At 43.0% G+C, this 25015-nt stretch overlaps 1 protein-coding gene across 1 annotated transcript in view; it reads right to left on the bottom strand.

Annotated features, from left to right (window-relative positions):
• wnt5b (wingless-type MMTV integration site family, member 5b) overlaps nt 1–25015 on the bottom strand; it is a 104744-nt gene that overhangs the window by 53136 nt on the left and 26593 nt on the right. The gene's annotated exons all lie outside the window — the stretch shown is intronic.

Consider the following 25015-nt stretch of genomic DNA (forward strand, 5'->3'; position numbering starts at 1 on the left):
AAGAATAGCCTTACATGTTTAAGGTGGCATTGCACGAGGATATTCGGTAATCGATAATAGCTGTGCAGTGTTTAACAGAATTCATAGTATATTTGGTACAATGCAGTGAATGTCTTGTTTGTTGTGTTAAAATGGATTAAGGATTGCCTGCATTTGGGCATGCCAAAGGCCAGAGTGTAAAGGAAGTGGCTGAATTTGCAGGTGTATCGCGACGTACGGTCATATGGGTCTACCAGCAGTGGCAAAAATCTACAGGAAATGTGAAATGTTTGGATATGACTTAAAAGTTATATAATAACTTTGAAATGGACATTGGCTTTATCAGTAGATAGTCTTAATAAATGGAGCATTAATATCAGCTGATTTTATCTGCCAGCCTCTATATCGGTTGGCCCCTCCCCCCCCAACACCCTCACTGTGCCATACATGTGTTAATGTCGCTGATAGCTGCACTCGCCTGCTCTCCCTCCTCCTGGAAAGGCGCTGCTTGGCTGGATTAGAGCAGACATGATTAAAGATTTGGTTGCAGATGTGTGTTTTGTTTAGGAGCACTAAGTGACTTCTGAGAAAGAACTGCGGCTCAGAGAGCTTTTCCCCACGACTCCTCAGAGACCCACAGCCATGCTTTTGAGACTGAGAGAAAGACAGAGGGAATGAGAGGGAGAGAGAGAGACAGAAAGGGGAAGGGGGGGTGGTTGGGATTTGGAGTAGTATTTGTAAAATGCTGAATATTCGACACTGGGATGAGAGAAAAACTGTATCTCGCAATAAAAAGAGATAAAAAAAAAAACCCTTAATAATAAAATAGGGCAAAACCCAGTGTGTCTGGCTTTAATTCAAAGCATTGAGGCTGCAGAAGACCCAGTGCTTTTTTCTCCGACCATCTTATTCATATTTAAAGGATAAGACCTCAGCGCAATAAGTGAAAGCAGCTTTGCATACTAGATCACAGCCAATTAAATTGACAGTTTCTCATTTAAGGAGGGGTTTGGGGGGGGGGGGGGGGTTAGTCAAGCCAAGAATTTTTTAAAAGTTGTCTCTGACAAAGGAATAAAAAATATGGTTTTCATAGCGTAAAATATGGTCTGTCCAGAGAAAGAGAGAGAGGCAAAAAGGGAGAGAGCATAAGAGCAAAAGAGGGAGAGAGAGTCTGAAGGTCTAAAAGTAATTGCTGTGACTGTTATTGTGCGTTGTCTGAGAATTACGACACAGGTCTTTGAGCACACAGGCCGCAGACGTTATTTCATCTGTTAAAAGCTTTCTGCTCAAATAAGCACGTCGTTCTCTGCCTTTTGTCGTGCAGGCAAAAACAAGGTAGCGCTTTCCAATATCTGTGTGTTAAAAGAATAGTTCACAGCAAAATCAAATTTACACGCTGGTTTTACTCTTTATCTCAAATTTGCCACGAGGGTTCGAAAATGTCCTGGGCTGCGTAGGTGGCATACTACACACATATACCGTAAGGTATTGACTATATACTCTATAGACTATATTAATCTTAATAGTGCAGGTATGACAGATTAGTACCCAAAATATTAACATACTAAGCTGTTTTTTGTACCAACAGGAAGTAATGAAGCGTTGCTATGGCAACCTACTTCAATATGTGCATTGTGGAAGAATAGTGTCCGTCGTAACCACACACAATTGACGCCTGGTTCTGAGTATGTATCTTAGTTCACAAAAACACACCTATGTTTTTCTGTATATATATATATATATATATATATATATATATACACACACACACACACACACGTCACTTGATTGGCGGACCCTTAACTGCCCCCTGACTTCCTAACTGTTTCTCAAACTTGATCCTGGTGTCCACTCTTCCTCAGTGTCAGAAGGAATGACCCTAATTGCCAGATCAAATTCCTTTCTCCTATTAAAAATAATTGTAGTAATTATGAATCCCATGATTCAATGATCCATGCTCTCAAGCTTTTAGCATAGTGATCCTCAATCCTGGTCCCTGCTTCATCATACTTGATTCACATGCATTAACTGCTACAACTGCTTGATTACAAGCTGATCATTTGAATCAGGTGTGTTGGAGCAGGGAAGCACCTAAAACATACACGGCAGGTGGTCCCCAGGACCAGATATGAGAACCACTGCTTTAGCATGACTGCCTGAACAAAAGTGGTCTGCATAAGTGTATAAGGTTATGCTGACGCAACAAATGCTTATGGAAAAACTAAAGTGAATGAAAACAAAATGTCGTTTACAAGCCAAATATACTTTCTTTATTTTTATTTATGAAATTATTTTAAGTAAAAAAAAAAAAATAATAATAATTAAATAAATAAAATCCCATGTGGCTTCTGTTACAGACAGCATTGCTCCACCCTCTGGGTGACATTCGTGACAGTGCACGAAACCACATTTAAGGCAAGTGTGTTCACGTGTGTAAATGGTGCTATGGTAATGCAGCTAGCATTTCTGATGGACAAATGTGTGGGAAAAACTATCCTCTGACATTTCCAGAATGATCAACATCTGATATATCCCACTGCTGGGGTTGATGGTATCAAATAGTTGGCAAAACTGAAGACTCATTTTTCATTTCTTTTGCCGTTTGACTGCAAAAAAATAAGAAACATCCAGTCTGTTGCTTTCCAGCTACCGTTCTAATTAGGAGTGTAGTGGTACATGTATTCATACGGAACTGTCACAGTACAGAATACATGCAATCAAATCCTCACAGCGATGCTCCAGAATCTAGTATACAAAGCCTTTCCTGGACAGTACATTTACATTTACATTTATGGCATTTAGCAGACGCTCTTATCCAGAGCGACTTACAAGGTAACTCATATTACAGAGGAGGGCCAATGTAGTGTTAGGAGTCTTGCCCAAGGACTCTTATTGGTGTAGCGCAGCATAGTCACCCAGACTGGGAATCGAACCCCAGTCTCCCACGTGGTGTGGTAGCTCAGTGGCAGGTAGTGGTGTTATCTGTTGCGCCACACCAACCACAGTAGAGTAGAGACAGTTACTGCGACAAAAGCAGTATAAGCTCTTTTTTAACCCCCTTGATTTCAGACGAAACAACGGATGACCGGCTGTCCCAATACTTTTGCCCATACCGTTTATATTAGCCTTGTAGTTGCAGTGCAAATTGAAAAAAAGCTCCCTTTAAACACCAAACATGTTCTAACTGATGGACCACATTTGGGGTTAAGGTCTGTCCGAAACGTGCCTTTTACTGACCCTCTGGACATGCTGATCTGTGGAGTTCAGCATGTCTGGAGCCCCTGCAGTCTTACAGACAGGCTCCATGGTGGAGGTGATGGCTGATAAGGCAACTTCGAACAATGGTGCGTGTTTGGAAGGACGCTGCGGATGGCAAACAAGGAGAGGAAAGATGAAATAAATGAAATAACAATCTTGTGACTGTCAGGCCTTGGAACGGCGCCAGCAGGAGCAGCAGCCTGAGCTGGAGGAGGCAGCTGCCTGGCTTGGAACAGAGAGAGAAAGAGAGAGCGAGAGAGAGGGAGGGAGAGAGGGAGGGAGAGAGGGAGGGAGGGAGGGAGGGAGGGAGGGGGTGGTCTGAAGTGTGAGGAAGGATAAAATGTAGAAGCAGAGCCTGAGAGTCTGGGTCGGATACAGACGGAATGTTATAATGGACGGAATACAGTGAAAACGACGAGTAGACGAGTAGAATGGAGAAAGTAGGAGAGCATGAGTGCAGTAAATGGGCAGGGATATGAGGATGGGAAAGATGGCAGAGGGATATAGGCTGGTCTCTGAGAAACAGAAAGGTTTTGTGCAAATGTGTGGAGAGGATGTGTGTGTGTGTGTGTGTGTGTCTGTGCTGGTCAGCGCTCAGCAGTGGTCCCGCTCTCCGCCGCCCAGCAGGAAAAATCCCATCATTCTCCACATTCCGCACACATTCCAGATCTGCTTTCACCTTGTGGCCGCTGCTCAGCCCCTCCCTCTCTGTCTCTCTCTCCCTCTCAGCAGGCTGGCGTTGAGGGTTGGTTAGGTGGGAGGGCAGCCTCAACTCTTTCTCCCCCACCTCCCTCTGCCTGGCCCCCATCTACCTCTCCAGCTCTAGCACCAGACTCTGCTCCTGCGGCTCAGTAGCAGGTCTAAATTAAGGCCCCCAAATAAAGGCCTGCAAAGTTACAGTTCCCTTAGTATTTCATTTTAATTTACGCAATTTAAAAGATCAACATAAATTGGCTGTAAACAGAAATGAGCTCCTGCGGAAATAGCCCTCATTGGAGAGTTGGCTGGCTTAGCTGGTTGTAAAATTTTATTTAAAAAAAAAAAGGGGCTACAAGACACCTCTGGTGCACTCCCAGAAATCTCTAACCTATATCAAGAAAGGTGAACAGTATATCTGTTACACAATGCACCACCAACACCAGCCATAACATTAGCACCACCTGCCTCATATTGAGTAGGTCCCCCTTGTGATGCCACAGCACATCTGACCATTCAAGGCATGGACTCCACAAGACCTCTGAAGGTGTCTTTTGGTATCTGGCACTAAGACGTTCCAGCAGCAGGTCCTGTAAGTCCTCAGTGAGTCCCAGAGGTGCCCATGACCCCGTCAGCGGCTCACTGGTTGTCTTTTCTTGGAGCACTTTTGGTAGGTACCGGCCACTGCATACCAGAAACACCCCACAAGACCTGCCCGCCATTTTGGGGATGCTCTGAGCCAGTCAATCATCTAGCTATCACAATTCGGCTCTTGTCAAAGTGGCTCAGATCCTTAAGTATGCCTATTTTGCCTGATTTTAACACATTGCCTTTAAGAACTGACTGTTCACTTGCTGCCTAATATATCTGTTCCACTCCTCGGCAGCTGTAGATTAAGATAATTAATGTTTTACCCCAAGAAACAAACAAAAAACAAACAAGATTTAAGCATCCAAAGAGATATTTGAACGGTCATGGTTCTATGTAAAAACTGCTGAAGGAACCTTTAAAAATTTAAAGCTTAAATAGAAAAGACTCTGTTGTGTAACGTAACTCTGTTTAGTATATTTGAAGCTATTTTAGCTGTAGGAGAAATTATATCATACAGTCAGCCATGTAAGTTAGAAGTGCACAGTAGAACATCTTAAAAATGTCCAGACTAAAGGTTTTTGTATCCTAAGATTTAGTGTTGATGGGGAAATATTGGCCAGTCATCTGGCAACTGAATTCCAGTAATACAGTAATATGATACAGTAATGTCAGTAAAGCACAGTTGAGTCTCAGCTCTTCAGCAAACCAGCACAGCCCAGAAATGTAAGATTTAAGATTCAACTTCTCGCGACCATTTTTTTACATTTACAATCCCATTCACAACCTCTCATCGTTTCGAAAATCCCGATACCTTTCACATACTCCTGATGAACCCTCAATGATATTGATTGAGTCACTTAGCAGGATAAAACTGTAACTCCCCCCATTATTATCTCTACTTATTTTGCATGTAACCTCATCCAGGGTGACTTGAAAAGCTGTGGTGCTTCAGCCTTGATAAAACTTGCATGGAAAGCATGAAAGACTCTTTCATGTTTCTGGCTACATTAGGCCAGAGCTGCGAGTGTGATGAAACGAGAAAGGAATCACAGAGGGAGAGTTCATTACGACCTGACTGCAGGAGAAAACTTCATGTCCACTTCAGCTCTTCTCTCCCTTTCTCCTCCCTGTTCCACATTCTCATTCCTCCACTTCTTTTCTATCCCCATCCCATTCCTCCTCTTCTCTACCATTCCCACCTTTCTTGATGTTGTTTTTTCCAGACTTTCCCTTCCCATTCCTTCTCTTCTGCTTTCTTTTTGTCTCCTCTCTCCTCCCTACTTTTCTTCTTTTGTCTTTCTCACTTTGTTGCTCCTCTCCTTCAGGCTATTCTCCTCTTCCCCCTTTACATTTTTACTTCTCTCTAATGCTCCACTTAATTTCCCCCTCTCCTCTCATTTACTTCTCCTGTCTTCTGCTTTGGTCACCTCTCCTTCTCTGCTTTTTGTTCTCCTTCACAGCTCCCATCCCATCTTCTCCTCTCTATTAGTGTTCCCCTCTAGGACGAGAGGAGAGGAGAGAAAATAGGGACAGAGGAGAGGAGAGAAAATAGGGAGAGTAAAGGGGAGAAAGTAGGGAGAGGAGAGAAAATAGGAAGAGTAGAGAGGAGAGAAAATGGGAAGAGAGGAGAGAAAATAGGGAGAGTAGAGAGGAAAGAAAATAGGGAGAGAGGAGAGGAGAGAAAATAGGGAGAGTAAAGGGGAGAAAGTAGGGAGAGGAGAGAAAATAGGAAGAGTAGAGAGGAGAGAAAATGGGAAGAGAGGAGAGAAAATAGGGAGAGAAGAGAGGAAAGAAAATAGGGAGAGAGGAGAGGAGAGAAAATAGGGAGAGTAAAGGGGAGAAAGTAGGGAGAGGAGAGAAAATAGGAAGAGTAGAGAGGAGAGAAAATGGGAAGAGAGGAGAGAAAATAGGGAGAGTAAGGGGGAGAAAGTAGGGAGAGGAGAGAAAATAGGAAGAGAGGAGAGAAAATAGGGAGAGAGGAGAGGAGAGAAAATAGGAAGAGAGGAGATGAGAGGAGAGAAAATAGGAAGAGAGGAGAGAAAATAGGGAGAGAGGAGAGGAGAGAAGAGAAAAAATAGGAAGAGTAGAGAGGAGAGAAAATGGGAAGAGAGGAGAGAAAATAGGGAGAGTAGAGAGGAGAGAAATTAGGGAGAGAGGAGAGGAGAGAAAATAGGGAGAGAGGAGATGAGAGGAGAGAAAATGGGAAGAGAGAAGAGAAAATAGGGAGAGAGGAGAGAAAATAGGGAGAGAGGAGAGAAAATAGGGAGAGAGGAGAGGAGAGAAAATAGGGAGAGAGGAGAGGAGAGAAAATAGGGAGAGAGGAGAGAAAATGAGAGGAGAGGAGAGAAAATAGGGAGAGAGGAGAGAAAATAGGGAGAGAGGAGAGGAGAGAAAATAGGGAGAGAGGAGAGGAGAGGAGAGAAAATAGGGAGAGAGGAGAGAAAATAGGGAGAGAGGAGAGAAATTAGGGAGAGAGGAGAGGAGAGAAATTAGGGAGAGAGGAGAGGAGAGAAAATAGGGAGAGGAGAGAAAATAGGGAGAGAGGAGAGGATAGACAATAGGGAGAGAGGAGAGGACAGAAAATATGGAGAGAGGAGAGAAAATAGGGAGAGAGGAGAGGAGAGAAAATAGGCAGAGAGGAGAGGAGAGAAAATAGGGAGAGAGGAGAGGAGAGAAATAGGAAGAGAGGAGAGGAGAGGAGAGAAAATAGGGAGAGAGGAGAGAAATTAGGGAGAGAGGAGAGGAGAGAAAATAGGGAGAGAGGAGAGAAAATAGGGAGAGAGGAGAGAAAATAGGGAGAGAGGAGAGAAATTAGGGAGAGAGGAGAGGAGAGAAAATAGGGAGAGAGGAGAGGAGAGAAATAGGAAGAGAGGAGAGAAGAGAAAATAGGGGGAGAGGAGAGAAAATAGGAAGAGAGGAGAGGAGAAAAGAGAAAATAGGAAGAGAGGAGAGAAAATAGTAAGAGAGGAGAGGAGAGAAAATAGGAAGAGAGGAGAGAAAATAGGGAGAGAGGAGAGAAATTAGGGAGAGAGGAGAGAAATTAGGGAGAGAGGAGAGGAGAGAAAATAGGGAGAGAGGAGAGGAGAGAAAATAGGGAGAGAGGAGAAAAAATAGGAAGAGAGGAGAGGAGAGGAGAGAAAATAGGAAGAGAGGAGAGGAGAGAAGAGAAAATATGGAGAGAGGAGAGGAGAGAAAATAGGGAGAGAGGAGAGAAGAGAAAATAGGGAGAGAGGAGAGGAGAGAAAATAGGGAGAGAGGAGAAAAAATAGGAAGAGAGGAGAGGAGAGGAGAGAAAATAGGAAGAGAGGAGAGGAGAGAAGAGAAAATATGGAGAGAGGAGAGGAGAGAAAATAGGGAGAGAGGAGAGAAGAGAAAATAGGGAGAGAGGAGAGAAAATAGGAAGAGAGGAGAGGAGAGAAAATAGGGAGAGAGGAGAAAAAATAGGAAGAGAGGAGAGGAGAGGAGAGAAAATAGGAAGAGAGGAGAGGAGAGAAAATAGGAAGAGAGGAGAGGAGAGAAGAGAAAATATGGAGAGAGGAGAGGAGAGAAAATAGGGAGAGAGGAGAGAAGAGAAAATAGGGAGAGAGGAGAGAAAATAGGAAGAGAGGAGAGGAGAGAAGAGAAAATAGGAAGAGAGGAGAGAGGAGAGAAAATAGGAAGAGAGGAGAGGAGAGAAGAGAAAATAGGAAGAGAGGAGAGAGGAGAGAAAATAGGAAGAGAGGAGAGGAGAGAAGAGAAATAGGAAGAGAGGAGAGGAAAACACAGGGCTTGTTTTGTGCCTCTCTCAGGGCCTCCCAAGATGCCACTCAGGGAGAGGCTATTAATCATTGACGAGCCCCCGTGGCTCTGTGTGTGTGTGTGTGTGTGTGCAAGAGAAAGAGAAGGAGAGAGGGAGCGAGAGACAGAGAGAGAGGGAGGCAGGAGGGCAGCACAACAGGAGCCATTGAGAGCAGCGGCTGTGTAGAGCAGCACAGGGTGAGGAACATTAGCAGCATTCTCTCTCTCTGCTGTAAAGCCTCCACTAAGACCCACAGCCTGTATCTACAGCAGGTGGAAAAACTCCATATAACACCAGAAAGAGAGAGAGAGAGAGAGAAATGTAGGCCCTACGGTGGTACACACACACACACACACACACACACACACACAGCTGAAAACCGATCTCCCACTGGATCCCCTTACAGCCCTGGCTGCTGCCTCTCACACAGACTGCCAACAATGTTACACCCAGGAGAGAAAGAGAGAAGGGGGGCAGGGAGAGAGAGAGAGACACACACACACATACAGGGAAGGAGAAGAGAAGGAAAATAAAATGGGGAGAGAGAGAGAGAGAGAGAGAGAGAGAGAGAGAGAGAGAGAGGGCAGGAACAGGCCAGCGACAAAATGAGAGGGTGTGTGTGTCCACTAGAAACAAAGGGAGGAGAGGTGATGAAGAAAGTGTAGAGAGAGAGAGAGAGAGAGAGAGAGAGAGAGAGAGAGAGAGAGAGACAGACAGACAGACAGACAGACAGACAGAAAGAGACTTAAACAGACCTACGAAAAGTGAAACAGTAAGAGTGGGATGAGTGTGAGAGAAAGTAAAAAGCAGTAGACAGACAGTGAGATAAAGAGAGACGGAAAGAGAGAGTCAGACAAACACAGTGTGAGAGATAAAGAGAGAGAGAGAGAGAGAGAGAGAGAGACAGGCAGAGTACAGAGCAGACATAGTAGAAGAGACATGGAAACAGGCCCGAGTTTAATGTAGATTTAATCTGGTATTTCCTTTTTGCAGAGCGAGGGATATTCCTGGGGAAGGGTGGGAGACTCTAATCCTGCGCCTAACGGACACACGCACTCACACACACACACACACACACACACACACACACACACACACCGTCTCCAGGCCTCTCGGTCACAGTGCAAAAACCTAACGACCAGCTGCAAGGCTATGCTGCTTACTGGGTCTTAACGAGGTTCATATCTAGGCTCTTCCTGTTACACATACACACACACACACACACACACACACACACACATATGCATGCATGCAGGTACAACTCCCTGTTCTGCACCTCTTCCCCTTTCCTACCTATGAGTATATATATATATATATATATATATATATATATATGTAAGTGTGTGTAAAAATATTAATAGACAAAATAACACATTTTGTCTTTTTTCTTTTAATTAAGGAATAGTAAACTATAGTAACAGCATCTGAAGCTAATTAAACATAAGACTCAATATTTTCAGTAATTGTCCTTTATACATTTTCGGACTTTTCAACCCGTGTATTAAGACTCATCCCTCACGTGCTGCTCTAAGCAACTGTCTAAAGATCTAAAAATGAATGTAATCAATGCCCACAAGGCTGTCTATAAGTCTACTGTGTGGAATGTTATTAAGAAATGGCAGTTCGGGGGAAGCGTGGAGGTCAACTCAAACCCCACACATAACTGTCAAGAACCTACAGGAAGGCTTTTAAGAGTGGGGGTGCACTGTTCATCTGTACATCTAGAGAAGTCTAGAGAATAATGAAGAATGATGAAAGATGAAGCCGCTGTGGACTGATGAAGGCAAAATAGGACTTAATGCCCACAATCAGCAATGGACTGTTTGGGGAAATAAAGGAGCTGCAGTTCATGAAAAGAACACCCTGACAACTATAAAGCGCGTGCGTGAATCTATCACGCTTTGGGGTTGTGTTGGCAATATTGGCAATATTGCATGGGTGGAGAGAAGAATGAACTTCTGGATGTAGATGTCAAGCCATTTGTTAAAAGCAGAAAAGAGAATGGCTGACTAATGATCTAAAAAATACCTCAGATCTACCACAGCTAAAAAGACACAAACTGAGACTCAGGACTTTCATCCCAGAGGTTTCAAACTCATACTGGACTAACACCAAGAGACTAAGACAAGAGACTGAGAGAGCTTCGAGATCTAGCTCAAAGGTAACTAATGTATTTTGCAGCTAAAGATTGGCTAAAGCCATTCACTGCACACCTAGTGCAGTGTAGATGTTCATGAGTATGCAACTATGTGTGTGTACTATACAATATACACACATGCACAGTGAAGCCACACAAGACCTGGGTTACAGCCTTATCCCAAAATGCAACCGTAGATCACAGAAGGTCTTTCTGCTCTGTTACAGAAGCTGTAGGGAATATTTTGGCCAACACAGTTCACAATCAGGCTAGCTTACAGGCTACCAAAAGACCTTTTGTTACTGCCGTCAGTTGTAATATCAACATTATAACATACGGGTCTGCTGGGATCACTAAGTTAAAAAAAAAAAGTAGGGTATGCTGTTACAAAAACACTTCAACACTGAGGGGCTACATGTTGGCCCACATTCAAATATTCCCACTTGTAGTTATATAAGTTACATATTAGCTTCTCTTTACTTATTAAAACAATTATAGTATGTCTTAAATAATAAGTAACTACTTACTGCTTACTTACCGTTGTTATCTAGATAATAAGCCTACACTTTAAACTCCCAGTGAACACTGTATAAAATGTTTTTAATAATTGAATTACACTAAAATTGGTTGCAAAATCCAGTAAAAAAGTGATAGAAATATGATTAAAACACTGCTTAAAAACTGCAACTGGTGGCCTACTGGAGAACTGTGGGCATGGTCTTAATAATCTAATGAGCATGACTGCTTGACATTACTCTGTCCAGCATTCCCACAACAGCATGCGGGGCTGGGGAAGTGAGAAATGAACGAAACAGGTTCTACTATTACAGGTTGTGTTGTAGAGCCTACTGTGTTCCCTACTGAAAACGTTATCCAGATGTTAATGAACAAAGCCTTAGAGAAGGTAAGGCTCTCATTAACTTAATTGCTTGGTCTGCAAGCATTTAAGCATCTGACAGACCAGCACAGAGAAACAGATATTAGCTAGTCAGCTTTTGGTCATGCTGGTTTGGTTAGCGTTAGCTTGTGAGTTTTGTTAGTAATTTTTTTTCAACAATCCACATTAAACTTGTGATTGGTGGAGGTGCAGTTTAGGAGTTTGGGACTAGGATTAGGACCATCCAGTTTACACTGAAAAAGATGAAATATGGCTAACTATATTGGCCATTTCTTGGTTGTTGGAATGTTATTCATGGGGCCTTTGTGTAGCTAATCATAACTAGACATGAAACGCTAGCCTTATTTCAATAACATTTAAAAAACTACACCTTATCTACCCTAATAGTGTGGTTATTCACATGAATCACCTGCCTAATACTGAGTAAAACCTCCTTGTCCCGCCATAACACATCTGACCATTGAAGGCATGGGCTCCGCAAGACCTCTTAAGGTTTCCTGTGGTATCTGGCACCAGGTCATTAGCAGCAGATCATTTAAGTCCAGTAAGTTGTGAGGTGGAGCCTCCATAATTCACATCAGTCAGCCTTATGTACCTATGACCCTGTCACTGGTCCACCAGTTGTTGGATTGTTGAATGCAGTGTGTCTGCACACACAGTCTACTTAGGTTGAAATGGTGGCTTTTTGCCATTTTTCTTGTCCAACCTCGCAACAGTTGCTATGAAAGAACACATCTGTGGGCGGAGCATGGATCGTTTAATTACACAGAAAGGCAATCTAAAGGACGGTCCACTGAATTTTGAAAAACTAGGTATTCCATCCCGTTTTTCCTCTGGCATGAGGAACAGAAGAGGGGTAAAGTGACCTGAGCAGATGCCAGGTAACAGGGTCAGGGGTCAGGGCTTGGAAGGTCTTTACACTCTCCACAAGGGGAGTTCAGTGAAGGGCTAGAGCTCAGGCCCTGCAGCCAGAATCTGGATCCAATTCCATTGAGTGTGTGTATGTGTGTGTGTGTATGTTTCCATGGGACAGCCATGCACTGGTTAGAGCGCATAACAGCATAGGAAAACTGAAAGAAATAATCCAGGGAAATAAAAAGTGTTCACAATTTACAAGAAGCATGTACTCATTCGCGAAAGCCAGCAGTTTGGGTTCAGAGATGATGATGTGTTAAAAAGAATCTCTGACCTCATAACAATTCAGTGCTGCAGGACACATTTTTGTATTATTTTTCTTCCTTTTTTTGATGAAAATCAAAAAATCCCTGAGATTTAGCTAATACAGCACAAATACCACTCCTCATTGGAGTCATTACAGCAATCAATCAATCAACAAATTACAGTTTTTTTTCAGAATACTTTTTTGTACAGATCTGCACCATTCAAGTCATCCCAAACACATTACGTGATGTTAAGGTCTGGTATAGCCAGAGTGTTTTAAGAACACCAGGACAGAAATGCGTGTGGACTTTCAGAGGGAGCTTGTTTTTATCCAAGAACAGTTTTGGTGGTCTACCAGATCTGCCACTGTTGTTATGGCTTCCATTTCTTTTTTAAACTTAGGTTTGTGAATCAATTTCTTGCTTTTTTTTAACCTATTCACCCTTCACTTTCCTTGTCCTTATGCAAGTGGATCATCTTCTGTCTAATCTCTTTAAAAACACCTCCTAAAAATTACCTTTTACTGGTATTAAAAGGATTAGAGGGATGAAGGGTGGTCTCTGATTCACAAAATATTGGTAATAATTGAATTCAGGTGGTTTACTCAGACCCAAAATCAAGCACTTAGCCATGCAGTCTTTACACACATTAGTAAAAGAATGAATTATTCTAAAGAGCGTTTAAGAAGTTACAGAGCGAGGTCGCAGAGTGCTGAAGCGCATAGTGCATAACAGTCGCCAATGCTCGGCTGACTCAATAACGAGTTCCAGACCTGCTGATAGAGCTGCAAAGTGGGAACCAATCCCATATTAATGCCTTTGAATTTAGAATGGAATGTCATAAAAGCTCCTGTAGGTGTAAAGTGTAGGTGTCCCAATACTTTTGCCCATTAAAAAAAAATATATAAATATGTACGGTGGTGTATAAATGTATGGTATTTTATTGTATAAGGAACAGCTACAACATGCACACACACCTATATAACTGGGCATGCATCCACCTAAAGCCCCAGCTGTTCAGTCCATGTTCTAGCCCCACCCCTAGGTCGGAGTCACAACCTTCAAGATACCAAACACAAAACAGACGGGGCGGAGCCGGGCCCCAATGAATGTAAACACCCTACAGTCAAACAAGAGCCACTACTGTTCTGACCACTGCTTTCAGGTGTGGAACTGCAGACGCTGCCTTGTCCTCCATCAGTCAAGCAGCTTGAGCTGCTGGAAGCTCCAAATAGTGTGGAGATGCAGCTGCTAAGTGCTCTCTTTCAGCGTTTCCTTTTTCTGTAAAAAACGCTGTAGTTCTGTCATAAACACATACACACTCTCTCTCACACACATTCTCTGTCTCTTTCTCTCGCTGGCTGCCTCAGTGCAGTGCCTGACAGCTGTAAGCCGGATTCCGTTCCAAACAGGGTGCTGCTGCATCTCAGGGGATTAACGTGGCATGGTGCCACAAAATAAAAGATGCCACCTAATAAAACAATGCAGGAGGGGGTGAAGAGAGAGAGAGAGAGAGAGAGAGAGAGAGAGAGAGAGAGAACAGAACAGCACAAAGAAAGAGCTGGTTGGATATGGATCACAATGCCACCCGCCCACTCACCCTCTCACACTCCATCCCTCCCCCACTCTCTCTAGCTCAGCTGAAGTCAACTGAAGAAGCTCAAAGAAGCATTATTAGCGTGACCACATTAGGTTACAGTGTTGTATTTTAGTATTTAAATCTGCTCATCATTAGGGGTGATAAATAATAAATAATATGATAATAATACAATAAATAGACTAAATTGGACTATTTATGTCTGTAAATAGACCAGGACTTTTATTTTGCCAAAAGAATATGGCAGATATAGATATTAGCGTCGCATCTTGCTGTAAGTACTGAACTAAATGAATGCTTAGGATCCCTGAACCACCGATTTTTATATTCTTTTGGCAGAAAAATATCTTGTAAAGCTATCAGGAGAAAATGATGACTTTGCTTACAAAAACGAAATTACCGGTAAAAATGCACACACTCTTTAAACAAGCACTGTAATTAATTTGTATTTATTCATTAATTTACTTTTGTGTTTAGCATTTTATATACATATATGCTAAACATATATGCTGTGGAGTCCTGTACAGTAATGCCTATGCCACTGGCAGCAACACAACCCTGCTAATGCATGGTAAATACACCCTGGCTGCTTCACAGTTGGCAAGGTGTTCTTTCCATGAAATGCAGTTCATGTTTCTTCAATCAAACCTTTGCTGATTGGAGACAAATCAGGCTACAGCACTTGTTTCCATCAGAGTTCTGAAGCACCAATTTTAGGAAAACCTTCATGCAGGTTCCTGGCAGTCATAATGGGGTTTGATTTGCCTTTCTTGCCAACAAACAAACAGTTGTCTATGAGAGTTTTCTTTATCTGCTAGATCTCATCTTGACCCCACAGTTCCCTTAAATATATATATATATATACTGATTAGCCATAACATTAAAACCACTGAAGTTAAGTGACGAGAATAGCACTATTTCTTTATTTACAGTGGTTTCTGTCAAGGGGTGGGATATACATTTCACTGTCTGAATCTGACCCACTTTGATAAATTGTGATGGATTGGCAACTGGCCCAACTGGCAGCTCTTGGTATTCTCTGTATGCAATGGTCAGTAAGGACCAAAGCGGTCGAAGGACGGACAACCGAGAGAGGGTCAAGTGTGCCTAAGGCTTAGTGTAAAGAGTGAAGGCTCTTCTCCTACCTGGTCCGATCCTTCAGATGAGCTACTGTAGCACAAACTACTGAAAAAAGCTTATGCTGGCTGGGTCCTGTGGAGTCCATACCTTAGTGGGGCTGTTTTTTTTTTTTTTCAACATGTAACACGAGAGAGACCAATTTAGGGCAGGTGGTTTTATTGTTATAGGTGATGGGTATGTGGTGTGTGTGTGTATATATATAATATATATATATATATATATATATATATATATATATATATATATATATATATATATATATATATATATATTCACACTTAAAATTAATCCCTCAGTGTATATTATACTGAAAGCCAGCCTCTCCTGCTTTCTCTTTCTATCACCTGCCTTTTGGCTCATCACCTGCTGCAGTGGGTCCTGCAGACAGGCAGGCAGCTGGCCAGTTTAGAGGGCGTTTGGGGGCCGGGCTGGGCAGGACCAGGCTGGGAGTGTGTCCCTGGCCCTTCGGAGAAGGAGGAGGAGAGCCGCTGGCTGGAGCTGCTTTCATCCTCCCAACAGAATTAATCACCAAAAGCCTTCAAGCTGCCAACCAGGAGAGGAGCCTGTCAGCCAAGAGGGGTTCTGGCACAGGCCCAGGCCTTTCTCCCTGCAGGGCCTTTACTCACACATCAAAGCCAGCCACCGCCACATCCCTCCCTGCTTCTCTTAAACAGCTCTCTTTCTTTCTCTTAGTGGAAGTGGGGACGAGAGATTATAGAAAATCTGCAAGATAGCTGCAATCATTAGCACAGTACATATGTTTCGCTGCAGAGACGGAGTCCAGTATGTAGATGTGTGATGTGTTTTTCTTCATCAACGAAAGTAGAAGTCCACTCCATCCATTGCCACCTCAGCCAACACACATTCCCATGACAACCGGTAGCCAATGAGACAGCCGGCGCGCGGGTCACACCGGTTTCCCACAGCAGTGGACAAACAACTCTCGGAGAGGAGAGCGATGGAGCTGCTATGTCTGCATTTGGCCATAAACTGCTGCACACCAGTTGGTGTAGATTTGTGTGGGTGACTAAAGTCATCTATAATCAAAAGAGGAGACATAAACACTACTGCTCACACTTATAATACATCCATATGACTATACACATGTATAAGGTATATACATATTGTTGTTCAAATGCTCGAAAAATACTAACATAACACTTATAGAATAATAACTTATTACATTAACTTTCACCACTGAAAGACTACTTTAGGAGGTGGTCTGAGACACATTTGACCCACGTCAAAGCAGTGCAAACAAATCTGTCTCTCCAAGACGCATCAGACAACCAAAACTCCTCCCAGTACAACCAAAACACAGGTACTAACTGCCACGCAGTGTACATGCATGTGGCTAAAATCCAGATACTAGTCACATGAAGGTGACGAGGTGTAAACAGGGTTTTATGCACCTATTCACACTATTAAAAAACATTAATAGAGGTGTTTGTGCTTGTAAAAGCACCATATCTCATTTAAAAGCATAAATACAGTAAAGAGTAACAAGAATTTCTCATTGTGTGAACAAGCTTGGAGAACAAAGCTTGGTTCCAGATTTCTCCTGGACCCTCCGCCAGCTCAAGGATTTGTCCAATTCCATCACCAGCTGATTTAACTTCATTAGGCACTGATTTACCCAACCAGGTGTTGGATGAGTATGCTGAGTCATTTCCAAGGCCCACCTCAAATAAGACCAGTATTTACAGTTAGTATCCAACTACTATCCCAAGCTGTTTCTGAAATTGATCACTATATAGAGCACTATTATAGGGAACAGAATTCATCAAGGTAGTGACCGATTTCACACACATCGTTATGCGTGTTACCTCACTGCTGTGCGACAGCAGATGGCGTCTGCCTTCCTCAGAGAAGCGCTGTGCGAATCTTTAAACCAAACAACGCAATGGATTATGGGTCTTCCATGGCTATTTAGTGTACAACATTTGTACAGTATATATTACGATGTACTGTGGGATTGTTACAGTGCACTGAAAATTCGTTTTCAGACACCACTGGAAAATGGCAGAACCCCCCAAAGTAGTGCCCTATTTCGTGAATAGGGCAGGTTTTGGACGCTGTAGTTTTCATTTAAGTAAATCAGATAAACTGCTGTTAAAACTGAACAAACCCATACAGTTTCAAGTCCTTTTATGTGTATTATTATGTTTTAGAGAACTATTACTTATATATATATATATATATATATATATATATATATATATATATATATATATAATATTTATCATTAATTATATTTATATATTTATAATTTATAATTATTATATAGGGTATATAATTTTTGCCCTAATTTTTTAATTTAGCAGTGCATCTACATCTAACAAACACAGTCTGATAGCACCAGTGCAATCCTGTTGGCCAGTCGTGACTCATCAGAAAAGGTCATTTTTAGCAAGTGTTACCTCAGCTGAATGCCCGGATATCATCCCATATTCTCTCTCTCTCTCTCTCTCCTCTCTTCCCTCTTTCTCTCATCCAACATACGGCATCAGGACTCCCCCCTCCCCCCTTGTTCCCCCCTCAGGACCAGCACTGCTTTAATTGATTACGGGCTGGCACAAGGCCAGACAAACATGCAGATTTGGCATCTTGGCACAGGGGCTGCCGCTCATCCCCTCAGCACTCTCCCTCAAACGCACACACACACTCACACACGCATTTGACAGAGCGTTTTGTCAGGGGGCTGGGGGGGTGCTGTTGGTGGGCCAGGGAGCCATCGTTGGGTTTCTGGAGGGACTCCGCCCAGCTCACGGCAGCAGGCAGCGGGGCTACTTATAGCTGCACCATAAATCAAGCTGTCAGTCTCAGTCATGCTCTCCGGCACGCTCCCGCTCGCAGCCAATCCAAAAAGTCACACACACACACACACACCCTGCACACTAAACTTTCTCCCTCAGAAACCCGGCGCAGCATGTCCTGAGTGGACGTCACCAGAGAATGAGTTTCAGAACGAACAAGAACTTTTGGGGCTGAGAGGGACAAGGTAGCGCAGGTATTAAATATATGGCAGCTTGTATTATAAGGCTGACTGGCTTTTCGAGTAACACCTTTTACCTTCAGAATAAGAATGCTTCAGTCCCCTAATGTGGAGACGTTTGTGAGCAGACTTTTAGATGGTATGCAGTACCAGGCAAAATTATTTTTCCAAATCTTAAAGACATTGATCTCCAAAGGCTTATGCGTAAATGCATGACATTTGCTTCTAGGACAAACTGAGATTTTGAAGCAGAGATGGACTGGGGGGGGGGGGGGGGGGGGGGGTCCTAGTCCTTAAAGAAGACTAAATAGGCCATCTATAAGTGAGAGAAAACATGGAGGGTTTGTTAGTGAAGAGCGTATCTCAATTGCTAAGTGCATGATGTTAGGCTGCTCTCAATAGCACAGCCAGCTAAGCTTTAGCCCTACCGCCTGGAGACTGCTGGAGTTTTTAACGCCTCATCAAATATGTTACTCATTAAATGTATATTAATGCATGTCCTTAGAAAAGATGATCAGCAATGGAGTAGTATGGGCGGATAAAGGCAGAAGCCTGACTTGCCTGTTTGATTTCAAACTGTACAAATCCCACACCTGCTCCAGTGGTTGATCACTCAGTTCTTGCATAGCAAGTGTAAGCATGCCTAGCGTTCCTCTCCAAGCTGTCAAATGATGTGGCGATGGGAAACTTTTGAGAAGATGCAGTGGTCAGCTTTGTTGGCCTTCATGTGTCTCGGAGGAAGCACTTGCTAGCCTTCACACTCATAGCTTGGGTAGCACTGTGTGGGTGGAACTGGCCACTACTAAATTTTGAGAAAAGGTAGAAACATCTAAGTGTTTGTCTGAATAGTGTTGTGAACATTTGCAGTATTTGGTTCCCTGCTTCTACCTGTGATGTAATGAATAAAATACTTATAGTCAACCCCTCCATCAGAGGACCCTCTAAAGACCTCTACCACAGTGAAGCCGCAGCCTCAAACAGGACATTTTCGGCAGCCAACAGGTGCCAAGACTGCTGCAATATTATCCCAGGAGGCTCCTCAAGATGCTGTTTGAGAAAATACAATAAAGTTTGGTCGCTGCTGAATTCCAGTAAGTGTTACTTAATAGTTTTGATATCTTCTCAATTATTCTGAAATGTAGAACAAATAAAGCTCTTCATGGGTAGCCCTTCTTTTGGCTGGTAGTTTATTTCAGCTCTGTTCAGTGCAGTGAAATGCCCAACATTAAAGCAACAATGCCTGACATTAGGCCGTCATATTGAATACATGCTCATTTGAAACCCTGCTTTCCTTGTGGACGGCCACTATAAGAGGTAAAAGGCAGTCCGTTACTGTAATCTTACTGATGAACAACTACTGTACAACTTACTGATGAAAGATATGCGAATCGGCCCTGAGTGGCTCAGTGATCTAATGCACCACTTTGCCATCAGCATTTAGAGTATGAGAGAGCACAGTTGACCGTGCTCTCTTCAGGTGGGTATATGTATTTCCATATATTTACATGTAGGTATGTATTTTCATTAGATAATACAGATATATTACACAATATACAAAATAAATGTGACAAAAAGTATTGTGTATTGCAGCACTGTACCAGGCTGTGCTCTTCTGTGGCCAGGAGTAAAGAACACAATGCCAGAAGGATTTCAGAAAAGTGTGTTTTATGAGTTATGCATAGATTTTACTAGCCAAGCCTGCTGATGACTAATAAAGAATGACTGAAGGAGCTTCAGGTTGGCCTTAGAGTCACATCTCAGAGTGATGGACATGACCCCCCAAACCAGCTCTCTGTCCATTGAGGAGGCACCAAAGCCCCATCCAGAAACCTGAACCACTCGGCCTCAGCACACACACACACACTACCACACACGCACAAACACAGATGCAGAAAGAGAGAAGGAGTTTGAATAATGGAGAGCGTGTGGCAGGATCATCCACCTGTTCTCCTCTCCACATGGCTTTAGCCTTGCACTGTCCCTTCTACAAGCCACTGAAACAACAGCATGTCTCTCTCTCTCTCTCTCTCACACACACACACACACACACACACATACATGTGTCTAATATTTTTACACAGATCATGTCCAAAAGTATCCAAATAGCATTTCTATCTAGTATTTCCATCTACTTTAAAATACATTCACTGCTGTGTGTGATAAAAAAGCAAGGGGCCAAGAATAGAGCCTTGGGGAACACCCTGAGTAATATTATAAGTATTTGATTTGTGCCTTTCAGTAGAAACGAATTGACACCTATCTGTTATGTAGAATCTGAACCAGGATAGGACAGTGACAGTAAGGCCAATACTGAGTCCTGAGATGAGTATGTTATGAATGAAATGAATGAAATGAATGAAATTAAAGGCTGTGCTAAGGTCTAGCAGAAGTGGAATAGACGAAAACCAGCATCAGGAAAGAAAAGGATGCCATCAAGAATCATTCTTTTATATACATAACCATTCTTTGAAATATACCATGTCACCATCTGGAAATGCCAGGTGCCCTTTGGACTGTGTAGATATATCATGATGAATGGACCATTTAAAATTCTCCTTAATCACTCATGAGAAGAATAGTCTTTTTCATGAATGTATATTATAATTAAAAGGATTGTTCCTTCTCTTTTAAAGTTCCCCTACAAGATGCACTGTTATTTTTACACATATTTAATAACTTCCCATGTATAATAGGAATAATCCTAACACTACCTTAACCTTACTTACTAAAAAGAGATCAGTTTAAAATAAATAAATAAAGCTTCCATTTTGCTGCTCTTGACAAGTTTCCCTCCATAGTCACATTTTCGCCTCACACACATACATAGACGTTTGCGCTCCTCATCCCACCGTGACCAATCCCACAGCCCCGACGGAGTCCCTCGATTTCACGGTGCTAGAGTGGACGTGAGATATGCAGGGACACCTGTCTGTGCTCGTGGCTGTGCACTGCCATTAGCCCTCAACATGAACTCAGCGTATGGGACAAGGCCAGCAGAGAAATAACATTCTGGGAGGGAGGATACAGCCCATGCAGCCTGGACAGGGACAAGCACTTGGGGCCATCGCCCACTAAGAGAAGAAGAACGCACAGAGGGCAGCTGAGCAGCAGCTGGAGAGGCAGAACGGAACAATCTGACCTGGAATCCCCAAAAGCTACACACATTTAAAAAAAAAAAAAGATGAATCTATCAACTATTATTTAATGAATCAACATATAGACATTTGTGTTACAATGACCTTGTGTATTTAGGGATGCCATCCACTCAGGATTTTTATGGCTCGCCCAGCATTTTGATTGTCTGTTTAGGATTTTCAGGATGCTTAATTGACCTTTAATATGGAGCGCCGGGTCCCCAGCTACACCACCACACCAGTTAACAGACACATGTGCCAGCCAACATCACTGGCATCGAGTGATGAGAGGAGAGAGCGCCATCTACCCACCCAGAGAAAGCACACCCAATTGTGCTCTCTCAGACTCTGGCCGCTGATGGCAAAGTGGCATGGCTCGGGATTCGTTTGTGCTAAGAAAAACACAGCCAAGTCGTGCCATTGAAACAAACTTGAGCCTGTTTATTCACTAACTTTGTAATTAACTGTGGTAAAATGTTCAATGCGGTAATTAACACGGTTGCAGATGTGCAGCTCTTTTAGACACAAAAGGATTCCATCATTGTGCATCTCTGCAGCTGTGCATTTGAACAGCTGAAGTGTACTGAGTAGGCCCATATTCTGACCAGCATCTGCAGGCCCTGTCCTTTACATGTGTCACCCTTGTACTGCTGTACCACCTCAGAACACAACACACTGCAGGGACGAGAACATTGGCAGTCTCTCTCACTCCGTCTCTCTCTCTCTTTCTCACACACACACACACACACAGCCCCTTGTGTTGTTCCAGCTGTGCACTCTCTGTGAAAACTATTAGACGAAAGCTGCTCAATACCCAAGGTCCTCCACATGTACCTTCTTAAATAGAGCCATCAAGGTGACTTTTCACAAAACACCCACTCCCGCTGTTTCTCATCCCTTCTCTTTCTCTTATTTTCTCTTCCCATTATATGCAAACATACAGCACACACTACTCTGTGCTGGTAGGTAAGCTAGTTAAGTTGGCTAATGCCAGTATTGCGTATGTTTTCATTTAAGACTGATGGACTAGCTGGAGGACACTAGCAAATTCACCAAGATGGTCGATCAGTTTGGTCAAGCTGGTCATACTGGTAGACCAGTGTAGTTAGGCTGGTTATGCTGGTCAGCCAGCATGGTCATAACAGCTCTTGAGTCATACTAGTTGACTTAAATGAAAACATAAGCTATGCTGGTCAACCAACTTAACCAGCTTGAGCTGTCAGGCTGTTTTTTAGAAGTGATAGCAAGCTTCAAATGGGTGACATCACGACCGTACAATTCCATAATTATGCTAGCGTCACATTACCACTGTTAAACATTCAGAATGCTAAAGGGCCAAACATTTTCAGGATTAGTCTTTACTGAGAAAGCAGTGCATAGACCAGTTAACCATAGACCAGTGTTGTCCTTTGCCAAGAAGATCTCAGTCCAGTCCGGTCAATTATGTTGAATCAGGTGTGTTTGAGCAGGGAAATTACTAATCTGTGCTGGACTTCAGCCCCTCCACCATCAGAGCTGCATGCCACTAGACTGAAGCTCCTGCCCCCACCCCCTTCTGCTCTCCCATTCGGCCCTAGTTTCTTGACCTGAAGATCATCACCAGCATTGTGTTGCTGTAATGAAGCCAATGCTGCTCGGTCACTGAGAGGGTCTGGAAGAAAGAGTGTGGATGGGAAAGGCAGAGAGTCAGGATAGAGATAGGAATAAAGAAAAAACAGCAGAGGGAAGGTCAGGAGACTAAGAGAGTTGTCCTTCTTTACTGTGCCAGACACTTTTGGTGCAAGTAGTAGGTTTGCACTGGAAAATAGGACATAGTGTGCTACTAGAATCCAGTTTAATGTTTACACTGTTAACACTGCAGGCTACTACATGAATGTGGAAGGCTATGAGACGTTAGAGATCACAAGAGAGTTTGAAATCATCATGTTCTTTGAGCAATGCCATAGAAGGCATTTGAACCAAGAGCTGTTCTTCTATAACATTGCTCAAAGCACCCTATATAACATCTTTATTTTTAAGAGTGTAGACGTACAAGAGCCTTTCCAGCAAAACTAATTACAGTCAACATAGTAGCCAGTGGTTTTAGAGGTGACAAAAGTCATTATAGGTCTTTAAATGACATGTGATATGATTAATGATGTTTAAAGTGACCAGGGATATGACCAAGGCTTCTCGCTCCTCAGTGTAATATGTTTCACCTGGTTCTCATTGTTTACATCATTGCTATTTTAATATGTATCCCCTGTAGCTGCAGCTTTCCAGGCTGAATCTCGACCAGCTCTCATTAAATAGTGCACTATACATAGGCTTCCTTGTCCAAGTACTGCACTATATGTCCAGTAGTGAGCCATCTGGGACCTGGTCTCACTTTTTGTTTCCTCTGTTGGATTTCAGTTGGGTATTTTTTGTTGTTGACTATTTTGCAAGGAATTTAGGCCAGCATTTCTCCCTGCTTGACTTTTCTTTTTTGCCTAATTTACTCCTCCTGCCTTTAATTAGCTTACTTTAAACACTTTCTGTGTCAGTCTGGCATGATATAGTCACTACTGAAGTGGTGTTCAGGTTTGGGCCAAGTTTAGAAAGAATTTCATCAGATTCAGGTTTGGACTTTAAGCTAAGGGTCCTGAGTGGAGTTGAGTTAAACAGTTAAAGGCAGAATGTGATTGGGCTGTATGTTGGGTTTAAACCAGGTTTACAGGCCTAATAAGAGTGTTAGATGTTTAGATTTGACTGATAGTTCAATTCAGTATTTGATTTGACACGTATTTGACACGTCTCCTCCAACACATGCAAAGCCTCAGATGCCCAAAATGCTGGGCAGCCGACATGCTCGGAGGAAACCACTGGGTCCCCAGCTCCACCTCTCCAGCAGATGCTTGAGGGGAAAAAAAGCATAGCTAGCTGTGCTTTCTCAGACAGTTTATGTTTAGACATTGGCAGATATGTACATTAAAAATATCCAGAATTCCCAAATCAGTGTACAGCTACAAACGATTATATGACTGAGTGAATAATGAACCTGGAGTGTAAGGGGTTAATACAGGTAATACATGGGCAATGCAATTACAATCTAATATCCTTACAATGTGTTAGACAGCAAGGCTTGGGAAGACAGAGAGAAAATGAAACATGCTAAAGGCAGAAGAAACAGGGTCAGAAGGAAACTCTCTCTCTCTCTCTCTCTCTCTCTTTCTCTTCATCTATCTGAGCAGGTAAAAGAGAGGAAGAGAAAAGCTCGAGGCAGCGGCTGGCCTGAGCTGCCCGACTCCCCGGAGCACTCTTAATTCTGACGCCCATTCATCACGCTCTCTCACACTTCATCACGCGCACTCCCGAAAGCGCACTCAGACTGATGAGTTCACTCCACTCCTCCTACATGCTGCTCATCCTCAGCTCAGACCTTCCTATATATCCTTTACACGGCCACAGACAAAGAATTACTGACAATTAAACAGACTACAAGCCCTGAAACAAGCCCTGATTTCATTACACATTGCTCAACTGGAATGTGGAAAACAGGCGCATGCCACCTTGGGCAGGGATGGAAAAACACACACACACACGCAAGGTCATGCAGCCTTTCCACACTAGCACATACAGTCTGCAGGCCACAATCAAAACGAGTCAGCCCAGCAGAATCAGAGCGAAGCTG

Source organism: Salminus brasiliensis, chromosome 2 (genome assembly GCF_030463535.1).
Source record: "Salminus brasiliensis chromosome 2, fSalBra1.hap2, whole genome shotgun sequence".
Taxonomy (NCBI): Eukaryota; Metazoa; Chordata; class Actinopteri; order Characiformes; family Bryconidae; genus Salminus; species Salminus brasiliensis.